Raw genomic sequence first — 12,700 nt, 5'->3', positions numbered from 1 at the left:
AAATAGTTTGTACCCCCATGATCTCACTGGGACTCATTTCTCCCAGTGGGTGAATTGTACATATAGTTGCATTAGCCAGTTTTCTGTGATTGCTTTGTTAGAAAATTAGAAAAGTCAATTTACTCTACAGCTTGGCATATAATGTAGGAATGCAGTTTGTTAAATGAGCTTGCGGAAAGACACTGTAGGTATTAAACTGGATTAGCGACAAGCCTTTCATGTTATCTCGGACTGTATAGTCTATTTTTCCCACAGCTGATAAGTCCTGGGTACAAAAACTCATGTCATGTTGACGTAATGTTTTTGACAGTCAATAGAGACAGATTTTTATGTGCACTGACAGCACCGGAGGGGATTTTAAGTTATACATGTATTTAATGTTAAGTATTTTTAACACCACGCTGAAATTAAGTGTTTAATGATCAACAAAGCCGGCATATAAAATATTGTTTGTTCTTTGTCTTTTGTCTGCCAGATGACTAACTTGATTAGCAGTGCTAGAGCAGGAATTCTCTTAACTGTTAACATAATATGACAGAGTAGTTTAGAGGATAAGCATTAGTGTTGTGTCCTAAAATACAAATATGATTTGAACAATCAGGAATGGTGATAATATATGCGACTGCTTTTAGGCTGGAAGCTTACCATTGTCATTGTCGACTTTGGAATTGGATAATGATGATGGATGAATGAAAACATTTCTTGCTGCACTGTACTGCACACACACTAGGGCTTATACTGCATAACACCAGGTTATAAGAGTCTTTTGGGAAACCGCTGAATAAAATGGCATTTAGATATTTATTTATTTATTTTTAGATAATAAAAAACAAAAACAAAGAATATTTACCAACTTTGATGATTGGTTTGCGCATCCCTATTCAAAGTGATGCAACATATTTCTCAGAGCTCCCTAAAGGAAGTTTAAACAATTTCACTATCCAGAATATATTTGTGGAAACCAAAGATTAGTATGGGTGTCTTTTCAAACGTGAGGGCACCCATGGGGTTTGAAGCAATCTTGAATAACATCTTTTACAATGTTGTCCTCTTAGGGGAGTATAGGGGCACATTGCAAGCTGGCTGGTTGTGTGAAGGTCTAATTTTTCTGTTAATTCAACTTGAGCGGACAATCAGGCATCATGACAGTGTTTTAGATGAGCCTCCATCATGCACCTGGATGCCAGCCAAGCACTGAAAGGAACATTGTGTTTTCTCTGCACCTCGAGCTCCACAGACTCTGTCCTTCTCCAATCCACCCTCCCACCTCATCTCCCTTGAACAAAGCAGGTGATGCTAATGTTGGTGTTGGGCTGTTGACAGGGACAACAGGAGTACAACCTGTCCCTACCCATCCCTGATGAGCCAGCTGACGAATGGCACATCACTGCTAATGCTCCTACAGTGCCGTTGTCTGGGAAATGAGACAAAGATGAACGCTTTGTGCGGGCTGTGCCATGTCCCTGTCTCTTTGGACACCAGATTTTCTCACAGTGTGGGTGGACTGGAAGAGCTCAGGTTCTTTTTATAGCAGTCAACCACCTTCCTGTGTCCTTACTTGAGTTTCATTTTATGGAAGAGGAATGTGGTCTGTTATGTGCATCCTGTCAGGAAAGAGGGGTGTTGTTTCATGGTGATATTCATCAGGCTTGTGCACGAGGTGAAATCAAACACCCTTTCTACCAGGAAATTTCTTGGCTCTTAAGCTGAAAGATGCAATATTATCAGCTTCTGTGAGGCAAAGTCCCACTAGATGATGTATTAGCTAATCTTATCTGCAAGGAGCATAGTCTGCTGTGAATTAGAGATGCTGCTGCTTGCACCACCCAGTGATTAAAGTGCTGGTTAGTGGACTTCTTCCTGCTGGCTTTTTCCACATGTCCACATTAAAGATGCCCTAAGCGATGTTGGGTGACGGCACTTCTTGTTGACGTTCAAAGTATTTTCAAACAAAACGAGGCTAGCTCGCCCCTCCCTCCTCTTCATCCCGTCCCCTCTCCCTCCCTGCTGTGCTTCCGCGCACAAACCCCCGAACCCCCACCCCCAAATCCTTCTTGTTGTTTATTGGCTGGAACGCTGGAACACTGTTTTTTATGTTTCGTGGTGCAGGTTGGCCAGTTTGTTTTTGTTGGTGTTTGTGGAGCCTGGGCTGTCTACAGAGACAGCGTTTTTGTACAGTGTGTTCAGGGGACAGACAGCTAGCGCATAGTGAGGAGATGTTTGCTGTATGTGACAAAAAATGTTGTAGCCTAAAAAACGCGTGACATCGCTTAGAGCACCTTTTAATTCTGTCACTGACCATCAAAGTCTATAAATCACATTTTTTTTACTATCTATCCCTACACTTTTAATTCTTATGTTGTGTTTCAGTGTGTGTATGTGTGTGTCATTATGGACCATATGCCATTTAAAAAAAATATTTGTCTGTGTTTTGCTGTTCCTCAGCCCCCAACCCTTGCACCGCTCTCTGACTCACATGGATCATGTAAAATGAAAGCGACAGTGCTGCTTCATGTCACTTTACCCACACTTCCCTTTCTTTTCCATTGGCAGCAGACACCTGATTTTTCAGATGCTAAAAATAGACTCCTTCAGACCCTAACTCCCCCTCCTTGCTGCCCTCTCACCTCTTTCCCTTTTTTCCTCTCAGTGTACAGGCTTTCAAAGAGAAGTCTCTCTGCGTTATGTGCATTCTTTGCTTCCATGTGCCAGACAAAGCTCCATGTCTTCATTCAGAGTGGTGTGTCTCTGTGTGAGAGAGATGTCAGAATCCTTAATGGTATACGACTGATAGAGATATTCTAGCTTTTATAGCTCTCATAAGAAAACCCCAAGGTGATGAAGCCTGATTTTCCAGAGAGCTGAAACCTGACCTTAGTACACATCAAAATGTTAGCCAAAATCATAGGACCATGAGCATCTTTGAGAATGGCCTTTTATGGTCAGTATGAGAGGCAGCGTCTGTCTTTGGTCACTGGGTAGAACACTTTTGGGAAGCCTGCATTTTTCGTGCTGCAGAAGAGGGTTTGAGGTATTTCACCAATCAGCCTCAGCTTTCTTATCATTGACCGTTAATTTGCCGTGATGCATGGTGTCCTCTTAATGAACACAGGCCTACTCACTGAACTGTTGACTCTGTGAATCAAATTTATTCAAAGCAGAAACCCACAAGACTGATAGAAGAACACAATATTATGCAATAGCTGAGACAGTTGGAGATTGCTGTGTTAGGATCAGAGTTGTTTCGTCATGAAAATTTATGAAATTAAAGTTGATTTGACAAAACATCTAAAAAAAAAAAAAAAAGTTAAGAGGTATTATGTGTAATAATAAAAATACAGATTTAACACAATTTCAACTTTCCTATCTCTCCTTGTTCCTCACTGTTCCATATTTTTTGTCTGATGCCTGCATATTTTTCTGTTCTTCTGTCCCCAATTCACACCAGCGTTTTCAGATCCAGTTTCTGCTCAGCTACTAGAGCATGAGAAATTAGGGTATGAAGAGCCATTTCTTCCCAAGGATTCAATAAATTCAATATTGCTATTCTCCTGTGTTTCTCCATATTCCTCACACTCACTGCTAGATTGTTGAAAAGGGAGTTATTAGTGGTCTAGTGGGTTCATTTAACTGTATGAAGAGAACTTCATATAATTGCATTGGGCATTTTGACCCTCTAAGTGATACAGGCAGTAGCAAGCTTGTCTTAACATTATCTTTAACACAAGTACAGTATTAGCAGTATACAAAGTACTTTTAAACCAGTATGTTAGGTCTGTGAAACCCACATGTATGCTGTATTTAGGCCTGCACCTTAGCTACTATGCATCACACCCACCACTTTTCTTTTTTTTATTCTGCATTTTGTTATATAGAGAATTTTCGACTACATACTTACAGTATATCACAGTAGCATTAATTTAGATTCACGATACATTAGAATCAGTGAGCATTGCCAGCTGTTGCTCTAGCCAGAAGACCGAAACCGGAGTGCAGTGGAAATGAGCCGTGGTGGGGAAGAACAGAGACTGACAAAAGTGAAAGTGGAGACAGGAGAAACAGGAGAAACAGGAGAAAGAAGTATCAGCCTCTGCAGCCTCTGGTCTCTATTTTCCTCATCACTCTGACTTCATCTTGGCAACCAATAAGGAAAGAGCCCTGTGTCTCCCTTGTAACCCCCCCCCCCCATTAAAGCAATGAAGGAGAGGATAAAGGGGCAGAAAAGGGAATACATTTTGGCCTCAAGCAAAACATCTTTTGTGTATAATCCATTTAATTTCTCTTCTTCGATACAGTTATTCAAAAAAGAGTGTTGTTGTTGTTTGTTGTTGTTGTTGTTGTTGTTGTTGTTTTTTAAATATGGGACTTAATAGACAGGGCAAAATGTTTTCTGTTTACATTCACATTTTGATTATATGCTTCAACTATACTTTCCATTGCCACAAAACTGCCACTATTTTCTAAAATATAAAACAAATGACACATGCCTTATATAGGGATGCACCTATCCGACTTATTTAGTCCCGATACTGATGCCTGGGCTATGGGTATCGGACGATACCAAGTACCGATCCGATGCCAGTTTTTAATTAATAAGCTGCTTCACTGTGTGGAAGTGACTTGAATCATTATTTTATGTGTGAGGCAACATCATGCTTGACATTGCTTTCCTAACTTTGTAAAATAAAAACATAGATATACATTTACTGAATTTATTATTTAAATAGTAAATTGTACACCAGCAACTTGGTAAGAAATCTTCAAAATTAATAGGAATTACAATTCAAGTGCAGCAACACACTGGTCAAAACTTAAACTTGTGTATATATAGTATATAAACATAGAATTGTATTTAATAGATTGGACCCGTTGTCACTAATACCCGATCCTGCTATTTGAGTCAGTATTGGCCTGATATCCAAAAAATGAATTAGTAGTTTTGGATCAGTGCATCCCACGCGTAGTTTAAACTACAGACATTTGATGCTTAAGAAGTTAGGTTATCTTTCTCTTTGTGTAAGGCTTTTGCTGTCAGAGCTTATAAATAACTTTTATCCATGAACCTTCAGTTGCCACATGTTAGAGAAGCATCATGCTAATAACACAAGTTAGACTTATTATACTTAATTTTACATTCAATTTTATTTATTTATTTTTTCATCTCAAATGCCTCCTCTTAACTCCATTTAGTGTTATTACAAACTGGTTGATTTTCAGTCAGATCATGCAATTTGAATATCTGATGCATGTGAAGCTGGTTGCATTCTGCCATTGCTGAAAATCTAGGTGTCGTCGTCCCTCTGCAATAACGAGTTTCAGCCACATCACTGTAGTTCTTTATCAAAGCCACTTTGCACTATTGTGAGAGATCGCTAGTGGCAATGATACTGGAAATCCATTAGTTGTTATTCCTCCAAGCTTTTGTGCTGTCAGTGGTGAGCAAGTACTCAGCAACAGGCTCCACATTAGCAAGAAGGCCTTTTGAAACAGCACCTTGTTGCTACTAAACAATTATAGAGGGATGGATGGAGATGTTTGAGAGGGATTGTCTTAACCTACAAAAGCAGTTCCTGCCCTGTGGTCTGTACGCCACGTTAATTAATTGAATGGACAAAATTCGAGGGGTAAGCATTCTTTTCTTTTCTGTATATGTCCGAGTAACATAAAATTGCTCTCTGCGCAGTTGATTTAGGCTAGCCTAGAAATCTAGACGCACCCTAGCGGCAGCAAATGTAATTTGATTTGGGTCTGGCTAGATTTAGGCTGAGTGCTCCAAGAGAATGACAGCGAGGGGAGATCCTCATTTAACCTTGGCACATAACTGATTAATCCAATTGTAATTTGCATATAAGATCATCTAATTTTGGATTTCAGAGTGAAGCGTGGCGTTGATTAGAGATAGAGTTGGTATGTAACAGGCCTGTTTTGGAAAATGGTGGGCTGATGAGCAACACTGAGGCATAAGAAAACAATAGCTCCACTTATTATAGCAGCTTAAAGTTCTCAGCAGTCACTGGGCATGAGGTTTCTTGTAGAATTTTAATTGGCCTACGTTCTGTGGGGTATCTAATCTAATTATTTTTCTTATTTTCCACTGGTTCAAAGCTTCAGATGAGGTTCACTGATCTGTCTTGGAGTAAGTTCATGTTTGCCATGAGATTTTGTACAGCTAATTTCATGTAACTCAATATACAGCCATTTATTTGAGGTTATTTAGAAAGAACAAATATAGCTGATCATTGCAACAGCTATGTTTCAGGTGTTCCTTTTATTATTTATGTGACATTTGTAAGCAGTAGGCTAAATGATTAGTTATGACACCACATGGCATGCTTTAGATTGATTGTTTGCCATCAATGTTAAGAAAGGCTGAATCTGCCTGCTGACAAAAAACTCAGTTAGTGGATGAATAACAATTTGCTTGGCTGAGTTGTTTTTTGTTTTTTTATCTCTTGCTCTACAGTAATCTTTGCAAAGTTCTGCTTTCCTCACGACAGCACATTCTCCGCTGTCTGTGCTCGGTGGTGGTTCTTGTTAGTTCTCTCTCTGTGTAAACGAGGATCATTTTTAGAAGCAGTTCTTACTTGCAGGGCTACTGTAGGAGGAAAAGGACGAGGAGGAAGAATACAATGGAGGAGATGCTCACAGGGTGTCGAGTATTTTTAGCTTTCCCCTGGTACTGGGATGATGAGTAAAGAATAAGGGCAGGTTGTGCATCCCACCTTAGCCTGTGGAGGAGCATGGGCCTGACAGGAGGAGTGATGGCCTTGTTCTAGGGTGCATCATGGGTATCTACAGTGTGTGTGGCAAAAGATGATGCACCACTATTTATGTGACTGTTTGTTTATTGTGATCATATCACTCTGCTGGCTAGTGACACTGCTAATGACACTGGTTACCCAGTTGCAGCAGTTTTTTTTTGTGGTGTCCTCGTCTCTGATAGTAAAAGATCTGTTCTTAAGAGATCACATTATGTTGCATCTGCATTTGTCTGTTTTGTTAGCTCAGCCTCAGTTCAAATTGAGTCTGTTATGCAGACTAAATGATGAATCACTCAAAATGTTTTCCCCTCTTATATTTTGTTTGTTCTTTGAGTTGTGCATTGTGTGGTATAACATACAAACCATCCTGACCACTTTTTGAATATGGAGAAAAGATAAGTGTTTGTTCAGTCAAACAAGGAACAAATCTTTGTCAGATAGCCTCCACCCAAACTGCACCTGTATACTGAATAGAAATATTCTAGTCGCTGTTGTTATAAGGTTCTGGAGTGAGGAGACTTCACAGATGACATTTGGATGTCTTCAGATTAAATGCAGCTTTATTCAGACACAGAACCCACACGGCACAGAGTGGGAGAGCCAGTCTACATACAGCAAATGCATACGCAGACAAATCTTCTCACTGAACAATGGTTTACCAAACTGCTTTATACCGTAAGCCCCGTCTCCCTGTACCCCACATCATGAAATCCATATGTTAGACTTATTTATTGTAAAAACATGATACAGACTCATGGGCGTCTCTAAGGTATGGTAGTCTCCCCAGAGGTCAGAGTTGAACCTTTAAGAATATTGTCCCAAGTTCCTTTTTCTAGCGCCCACTGCTAAGCTGCACCTGTAGAATATTATCCTAACATAGTCTTCTCACGGCACATTGTACAGTTTAGCGTCACGCCCAGATGTTTCCTTTCGATCCCTCATGACTCGGGGCCCCTAACATCAACAGCAGGTGCCATGTGAGATTCACGCAACATTATCGTATGTCAGACATTTACAGTATATAAGACATTATGAGAGCATGCATGACAAATATCTCCACCATCAGCTGTCCCATGAAGTATTTAAAAGGTTGGAGGATCTTGTATTAAGGGTAAAATGTATGATTAGTACCCTGCACATTTACAAATGTGGTATAGATAAAAGTTAAGCTCCCCAAGTTACCAAGTAATACCTTAATACAGATAGATTCATAGAAAAGGTTAAAATTAGTACGTAAGGAGAGAAGAATGCAAAGCGGGCTGGTTTTGTTGGGTGTAAATCAATTTTGTATTAAGTAATCTGTGCCACATAGTTTATATTTATCTCCATTATACCCCTGATTAATGATGCTTCATCTTTTGCTCTTAATAGATACTCCGTTGGACGGAGATGCCTAATCGTTGTACAGTATGCTTGTTTGAAATATGCTTTATGGCCTCTTTGGTCATTGCAGGTGGATGCTAAACTCCCTCGCTCTGGCCACGGAGCGCACACAGCCCAGCACGAACAGCAATGTCTTAAGCCTTTTGACATTTTAACTGGATTGGTGGATAAACCCATCAACTCAATCAAGGGTTTTTGTCAGAGGCCAAGGCTTTGTTTGCAGCGGTTGTCATAGCTGAAGTTGTCTCTGCAATGTCAAGGCAACGCTGTGTGAAACTGATCTATGGTATTTTAGGCTGTCCATGGCCTAATATTTTCCACTTGTATTTTTTAAGGGGTCTTGCCTCGTCTCAATCATGAGGGAACCCCTGCTCTCCCTCCTTCATCTCCTCTGGGATGCACCACCTCCTGTGTTGCTCTGCCTAAAAGTGCTGCTATCTAAAACGGGGCTAAATTTAAAGGAGCGCCACCATTGTGGCCTTTGGGGAAAAGCCTCCTGTGAGTCAACACCTCCCTCCCAGTATTGTGCGTTGTGTCGACAGCAAGGCCCAGCTGTTGCTTTCTGTCCTGTGGTCAACCTGTCTGCTGTACCTTTTTTAGCTTTCGATTCTAAGCTATATGTTGCACCTTCAGACAGAGTTAGTAATGCCACTTTCCATTATTGTGATACAGGACGGTCTCGGGGTGGCAAGGAAAATAGATCTCAGAGTGAAAGGTTTATTTAATGTTTAGGCGGAAGCGGGAGCCTCTGCCCTGTGACCGATAATCCATTCTTTGCTTTGTGGAGTAAGCAGGTTTCATGTGTTTAGGTCAGACACTTATCCTTGTTTAGAGGTGAGCAGATGTGCACATCTTTTTATATACATCTTTTTATATATATATATATATTTATATATATATTTATTTATTTATTTATTTGTTGTTTTGGAGTATTTTTAGGCCTTTGTTCAACAGGACAGCTGAAGACATGAAAGGGGAGAGAGGGGGGAATGACATGCAGCAAAGGGCTGCAGGTCGGAATCGAACCCGGGCCCGCTGCGTCGAGGAGTAAACCTCTTTATATGGGTGCCTGCTCTACCAACTGAGCTATCCGGGCGCCGCAGATGTGCACATCTTTGAGCGCATTTGCTCTAGGAGTCCCACAGATGTAGCTGTGTTTACAGGCAACCTCCGTGTGGCTCCTGTAGCATCATGTTATCTGAAAGGTTTCACCAGATGATAGATTGCCAGAACTGTGCCTCTGTATAAGCTTTTACTTCTGTTTAGTATTCTTGTTCAATTGAAAAGTGAATTGTGTGGTTTTAAACAGGATTTAGTACCTCTGATGATTCGTCACACCTTCTGAGAGGTTCGCAGATGAGGTAGTTGCAGCATTATACACCTCAGGGTGCGTGGTCCTGCCACAGCTGGCCACACGTTTAACAGGCTGAAAAAGCGGTGGTGATGGGTAGAGGTATAAAACACAATCCTACTCAAAGTGTCTTGTAGCTATCGTTAGCTTCAGTTTTGTCAAAACGGGAACAGGAACATTGGAGGCTGCTTTGTGATGAGAGCCGTGCAGTGGCGTGTGCTGTTATTGCGTCACTGCCTAGAGGGGGCCACAGACTGTATTTTTAGAAGGGAATGAGCATATTCCCTGAACAAACAACGTCAGGCACTCTGCTTACGTATGCTAGGATTATTGTGACCAGGCTATTTTGGGGCTGTGTGTGTGTGTGTGAGTGAGTGTGTGTGAGTGTGTGTGAGTGTGTGTGTGTGTGTGTGTGTGTGTGTGTGTGTGTGTGTGTGTGTGTGTGTGTGTGTGTGTGTGTGTGTGTGTGTGTGTGTGTGTGTGTGTGTGTGTGAGTGTGTGTGTGTGAGTGTGTGTGTGAGTGTGTGTGTGAGTGAGGGCTTTTTTTCTGGGTCAAGCATGGTGCCAGTACTCTCTTGAGGCTGCTGGTGGATCATTACAGGTCCTATGCTGTGCACAGCATCTGCATCAGTCATAAAGGAAAGAGTCAGAGACAGGTTTAAACCATCAGGGAGTTACTGCATTTTTAGGATAGGTCTGTGTCTGCAATACTGCTGTATAGGAGACATTTATATTTGTGGAGCAGTCAGACACTCTTGAAATCGGCTAATTCAGAAAGCATCATTAATCTGTAGTGTAATTCAGAAAGCATCATTAATCTGAAGTGTATAATTAAAAGAGAAGGTATTGCATACTAAATCTTAGCCATGTCACAATCTGACACTACTAATAAACCCAGTCAAAATATTTAACAAACACATTTTTGTGGGAGCAAGTTTGGGTGTGTCCATCTTTGGCTGTTGCTTCCATGAGCCAGAATAGGAGAGACACTACTACTAAAATGAAACCTAAAAAAAAACATAATAATAGTCAACAGGAACAAGAATTTGTGGTGAGGAAAAGCTAAAGCTAAAATGAACATAGAATCTCTGCCTAAAAACTAGATTGTGTCTTGTCTGCACTCTCCAAATACCCTTCTAGTTTAAAGGTCCCATGGCATGAACATTTCACTTTATGAGGTTTTTTTAACATTAATATGAGTTCCCCCAGCCAGCCTATGGTCCCCAATTGGCTTGAAATGGTGATAGGTGTAAACCGAGCCCTGGGTATCCTGCTGTGCCTTTGAGAAAATGAAAGCTCAGATGGGCCGATCTGGAATCTTGCTCCTTATGAGGTCATAAGGAGCAAGGTTACCTCCCCTTTCTCTGCTTTGCCCGCCCAGAGAATTTGGCCAACCCATGAGAGAGAGACATCATGGCTTTCAAACGAGAAAAGTGGCAGTTGGTCAAGGCCACACCCCCACTCTCCACCTTGCCCCCCCTCTCTCCTCCTCAATAGCTACAGACAAAGAAATGGCACATACTAAGGAAAGCTCATTGTGGGACTGGCTCTAGTGGCTGTAATTCTGCACCAAGGCTGAATTTCAGGAAAGAGACTTCAGATACAGTATTAGGGGACCACTAAGGTCTATATAAAAGCATCCAAAGAGCACCATGTCATTGGACCTTTAAAATGTGTTTGTCTCTTTTAAACATTTTTGTCCTAGCTGCATTAGAAATTGCAGTATTATCGCCAACTATATTGACATGAATATATCCCACTTTTGTGTGTGTGTGTGTGTGTGTGTGTGTATGTATGTATGTATGTATGTATATGTATATGTGTGTGTATATATATATATATATATATATTATAATTCTATAAACAAATGCAAAATGTATTGCTGTAACAATTACTTGATCAATGGATTGAGTATTATGAGTCATTATGAGGGAAAAATCAGCTTGGGTTCTGGAAAATTGTGATTGGCCCTTTTCACTAGATTCAGAGATTTGACCAGAAAATATGTTGATTTAAAAAAAATCAACAGATTAATTCATGATGAAGATAAAAGTAAGTAGCAGCTCTAACAAAAAGTAAAACTGTCATAATCCTGCTTGGCCATTGGACACATAATTCACATGCATCAGCATTACTATAAATCACAGTACCTCATCATCACCCCAGGTTACTAATACATCCTGCTGGACGGAGCAATGTTGTGACTGTACGGTGTCCCTCTGTTATGCTGCCTGTTGCTTTTCCTGTCTCTCTCTCTCTTTCTCTCTCTCTGTTTGTCTCTCTTTAAATACCTTGTGCCACTTCCTTGTATGTGGGTTGCCAGTTGGTGGCAGCTGGCTGGACTTCGATTCACACAGTGGTCATCCTCCGGCAGATAATCAGACAGTAAAAGAATCTGTCTTACTGTGTCACACTGAATGACTTCCAAATCGGTTCAGCTGTCACATCTAGAATTCTCAGAAACACTCGGAAATTTGTTGCAGCATCAGTTGCAACCCACAATCAAACTGTTGCCACATTGTTGAACCGTGCTTCAAGTAGATTGTGAAGCTGTTTAAAACCTGGTCAACCAGAATGAGCCCTGTGACCTTCCCCTCTAAAGCCTGGCACTAACATCTAGAGGCCTCTCTGGCTTCTGAGCTGCAGGCTTTTCACTGGGCCTCTCCAGGCTAGCCTAGTTCTATCCCAGTCTTTCCCAAGAGTGCAGTTATTTTCAGCAAAACGTGGCTTTCTGCTCTGATTTTTTTTCAATGCGTTGTTCTTCTGTGTAGAGCAAAGATAATATGTGAAAAATGTATAGAAGACAATGTTGCACACTTTTTAACCTGAACACCTCCCAGTCTGTTAGTAAGCACCTGCTCCAGCACGAGAAGTTATACAGGCTGTGTCTTTGTCCTGGCAATGCGTCAGCGAGCTTATTAGGTGAATGTGTCTTCAGTGGTAAGTTGTGATGGCGAGCACTAAATAGGTGGTGGAACAGATCCCTTGCAGACAACAGGAGCATCACCAAAGCTAGCTTTTGTTCACTGGATAAGTGCCGCAGTGGGAATATTAGTGTGATTAGACAGAATGGCTGGCTGCCAGAGCGAGGTCCAGTTGCTGCCATCGGTCAGAAAAGAGTAAATATTGGGGTTATGCAATGCTGCGTGTAGTCACATTTGGACAGCCAAATGCAGACAGTGCGAGGACAGTGTTGTTGTCGTCC

General features: G+C 41.1%; 1 protein-coding gene across 7 annotated transcripts in view; it reads left to right on the top strand.

Moving 5' to 3' along the window:
- The window catches only part of LOC120560172 (membrane-associated phosphatidylinositol transfer protein 2-like), a 45,704-nt gene that overhangs the window by 5,101 nt on the left and 27,903 nt on the right, over positions 1-12,700 (top strand). The gene's annotated exons all lie outside the window — the stretch shown is intronic.

The sequence above is a fragment of the Perca fluviatilis genome, chromosome 6 (assembly GCF_010015445.1).
Source record: "Perca fluviatilis chromosome 6, GENO_Pfluv_1.0, whole genome shotgun sequence".
Lineage (NCBI taxonomy): Eukaryota > Metazoa > Chordata > Actinopteri > Perciformes > Percidae > Perca > Perca fluviatilis.
This window is presented reverse-complemented; position numbering and strand designations above follow the sequence as displayed.